The following is a 4,452-nucleotide window of genomic DNA, read 5'->3' as shown; positions in this document are numbered from 1 at the left end:
GCTGATGCTTGTGGCCTATGGAGAAACATGTCAAATGCAGATTATGAGAATTCAGTTGTAGGGGATGAATGAAAAGACCACTTAGTCAAGTGAGTAGACTCTTCATCTGGCTCATTCTTTAACCCAGGGAAGTGTAGGTGGTTTGGTTTCTAGGGACCCTGGTTAAGGAGCATACTCTGAACTCTGGGTATTTTCCTTCCAGTAATGATAATAATAGTCTTCCTGGTGCACTGTATTCCCTCAAAGGTTGCATGCAGCCATCTCTAGAACATCAAATGGTCTCTCTTCAACTGGAATGATAAGAGCTGAAAGAAATGTGCAACCATGAGGACACCGTAACCTATGAATGATGTGCTGAGACTGGAAACCCAAAATGATGGTAACTGAGAGTGACACTAAAGCCCTAAGTTTTGGTCACACACACACCTAAGTGAGAACCTGACCAAGAAGGGGGAATTTTTAAAACAAAATTCTGGGAGGCCATTGTTTTCAACTAAGCTCATGCACTCATGCCCTGGACCCCAACAGACCAAACCAAATCCAGATGGAGTTGTTTGTGCTCAGACTTTACAGAAATGCATGGATTCTACAACAGACAAGCTTTTGTTTTTTTTCTTCTGCAAATCTCTATGGCAAACATTTCTGACAACATAGGTATCCACCCCCTGAAGTTCCCATTAAATCTTTTAACCAAATTCATTTCCTCTCGCCTGGAGACCGTCAAGCTTCAGATGATGATGCAACAAAGGTTCCAGCCAGTTCCAGGTGAAGACACCACCCTTGGACATCAAGATGCTACCCTGTCTCCACTAGATAGAGCAGGGAAAGTTCTGTGATTCCCCAATAGGTAGGCACTATGCCCCAAGCCAGCATGAAGCAGTTACTGAAAAAGATCATCGGTCCCTCTGCCTCCCATAAAGATTTATGGGATCACATCTCTCAGGGAGATGAGGCAGGAAAATAGGGTCTGGAGGCAGGAAACTTAAGGACAATTCACACTTCAGCTATGACAGGAAATATCTTCTCCATAGGGCACAGGCCAAGTAAATGACTTTGCAACTTTACTTCATCCTCTTCATTTATATACTGTGCACCCCAATCCTCTGTAGGATATTGAAACCCCAAAATTCTAAATAATGGGGCCTTTGAGCCCCCATGCTCAGACCCACTCCCACATGGTGGAGTGTACTTTCCTTTACAATAAAACCCTTCATTTCTTCCTTGTTTTGTTTGTGCATTTTGTCCAATTTTTTGTTTAAGATTCCGAGAACCTGGACACCCTCCACTGTTAACACACATAGTTTCTTAATTCTCACAACATTGTAAGGAGGTTATTATTCTCTTCTAGTTACCAATATCTGGAGTCTCAGAAGGTTGCCTAAGGTTGTAGAGTTAACATTTAGGTCTTGGTCTGAATCCAAATTCTGTGTCTTATGGCCCATAGCGTTAGCTAAACAGGGCAGATAAACAACCAAGGAGAAACCACCCAAAAATGTCAACTCTCCACAAGAGCCTGGAATCATAGGAATGAGCTATATAGTGCATCAACAATAATAGCTGTTTTGAGAATGGAATTTTAAAAGGAGCAACAATTTTAAATGCTTCAACTTTGCTGCAGTATTAGAGTTTCATTACAATATTAGTCACACATCATGTTAAAAGTACTGGAGTAATAGTTAAATGGACTGAAACATGATTGAAATACTTTAATGAGGGCCAAATGGGGACACATTAGGTGAGGAGAGAAGAATCTGAGAAGGTGTGTATGTGTGTGTGTGTGTGTGTGTGTGTGTGTGTGTGTGTCTGTGTGTATGAGAGAGAGACAGACAGACAGACAGAGACAGAGAGACCAGGAGAGGGAGAGAGGGAGGTGAGCGCGTGGTAGAAACGGGAGGCGTAGGGAGGGGGGTGTGTGGCAACACTCATTCTCAGCTCAGGCCGTTTCCATGGCTAGAAGATGAGCAGATATTTGTAGCTGGGAGAACAACTCTCCACCCACTCCCATACCCCACCCAGGGTGGATCTGAATAGGACTTTTTGTCCATCTCTGGTTTATTTTCTACAAAGCATCTACAGTCATCTTTCTGAAACAAAAATTCAATTATATAACTTACCTGTTTAAAATCCTTCAATGGATTCTTGTCACCCTCTGAATAAAATCCAAGTTATTACTTTAACCTACCAGTTCCTACATAGCCTATCCTGCCCACCTCTCCAGCCTCATGCTCTGCATCCCAGCACTCTGACTTTTCTGTTCACAAGCCTAGCCTTTCCCTGCCACAGGGCCTTTGTAGACGCTATCCCTTTGTGGAGAAGACTCTCCTCAACACCCTTCAAATACTATGATCTTATCAGGAAGGCCCTCTCTGACTACCCATGTCTGGTGAGTTTCCCTTGTTGTTTATTTCACAATTTTATTCTCTTCATAGTGCTAATTGCAATTGCAGTTGTACATATTGTTTGCTCATTTGTTTTTGTATCTTCCTTACTAGATTATAAGCTCCATGAGGGCAGGAACTGTGTCTGTTTTATCTAGTGCCAAAGGATGTATTCATTTATTTTATTTTATTATTTTAATTTTAATTCTTATTTTAAGTTCTGAGGTACATGTGCAGAATGGGCAGGTTTGTTACATAGGTAAGGAATAAACCCAAATGCCAATTAATAATAGACTGGGTAAAGAAAATGTGGTACATATACACCATGGAATACTATGCAGGTATAAAAAGGAACAAGATCATGTCCTTTGCCAGGACGTGGGTGGAGCTGGAAGCCATTATCCTCAGTAAACTAACACAGGAACAGAAAACCAAACACCACTTGTATTCATTTATTTAATAAATTCCCATTGATAATAATGTCTTATTACAGTGTCCAGGGTGACAAACACCTTAACCCAGAGTGGACCCAATCCAACATAAAGAAAAGCTATGCTTGCAATGGTTTGATGAGGTCTCTGCACAGTCAGAAGTGACTGCAGGGGCCCGTGGGCTCTGTTGCTATGAAAAGCTGTATTAGTAGGAAATGTTTCTTACAAAGTGGTGGATGTTTAGGCATGGTTTTGAAGGAGAAGGATGAGTGAGAGGGAATTACTGTTCTCGGCTCATCACTGAAGGCAGAGTGAAATCGAAGTAAGAGGACTTTGAAAACTGAAGTACTGTCTTTGAACACAGGATTATTGTTTGTTCCTGGATGGTGTATGTGTGGGTGAAGGGCATGTGTCTGTGGGTTTCTGTGTGTATGTGTATGTGTGTTCGTGCACACAGATGCATGCTTGGACTGGCTGAATAACCAGGAACCAAGAAAGCACAGTTGTCCTCTCACTGATAGAGAGATACTGCAGAGAGCTGGTTCTGGGAGATCCAGAGTCTACCACGAACTCCTCTGCTACAGACCTCCCTCCCGGACTCCATCCATACCACACCCATCCACACACAGCCTGGGAGTATTCTCTCTTGAATAACTCAGGCTCTCTGAAGTCTTAGGTCCAGAGTGTTGGACTGATAGGAACGTATACCAGGGGACTTTCTAACAGAGAGTGGGAGAGTGGGACCTGGCATTAGATTGAAGTGGCAGCGTCTCTCAGAGGGATGGGAGGCATACTTCAAGACAGGGGAGCAAGTTTAGAAACTGGTGCTTCTCCTAGATAACGTTTTCCTAGTTATGTTCTTGTTTTCCTTTGGACTGTGGGAATAGTCTTACTTAGTACTCAATGTAAAAGATTTTCTCTCATCTTACAAATCCTGTCAGCTACCCCCAGTCCTTTAACCTTGTTTATTATATGCATATCATCTTGTGGGGAATTAAGAGATGGGACAAGAAAGAGATGTGACTTTTTGCACTTCCCTCTTCCCCCGAGTTTATTACAACAGCAGCAGCTTTCCATTGAGGAGGAGAGTGGCTGGATTCAGACTCGAGCAGCAAAGTAGGTCCCAGTGAGGGTTTTGAGCTGTGCGGGGGATGCTCAGCTTGGAGCAACTGCAGTTATAAGGGCAGTGGCTGAGAGGTTAGACCCCTGTCCTCTGCAAATACATAAGCACAATATATGTGATCCTTCCTCTGCCAGTTTCCCCACTGATCGTCAGCATCACCTGAAGTCCTTGTTAAAAATATTCAGAAATACCCTGGGCTCCACTCCTGAAGTTCTGGGGTGTGGTGTGGGATCCTCTCTATTGTCAGAGCACCCAGATCGTTCTTTTCATCTGGGAAATGTGGGACTCACTGTCCCAGAAGGAGGTGACCCTTGCGGGGCTGGGGAGAGGCTGACGTTTGGGTCACACATTACTGACCCTGCTTCAGAGAGAACGTACAGAAAAGGAGTGATATATGTAGATATATGTCTCTCTATACATCTCTGTGTGTGTGTGGTGTATGCTTAAAATTCCTAGGAAAAGCTTCTTCTCCAGAAGAGATTATAAATCACCTCACTGGAAAAAAATCAAAGAAACAGGC

The sequence above is a fragment of the Macaca mulatta genome, chromosome 17 (assembly GCF_049350105.2).
Source record: "Macaca mulatta isolate MMU2019108-1 chromosome 17, T2T-MMU8v2.0, whole genome shotgun sequence".
NCBI classification, from domain to species: Eukaryota; Metazoa; Chordata; class Mammalia; order Primates; family Cercopithecidae; genus Macaca; species Macaca mulatta.
The sequence above is the reverse complement of the archived record's forward strand: the minus strand, read 5'-3'. Positions refer to the sequence as shown.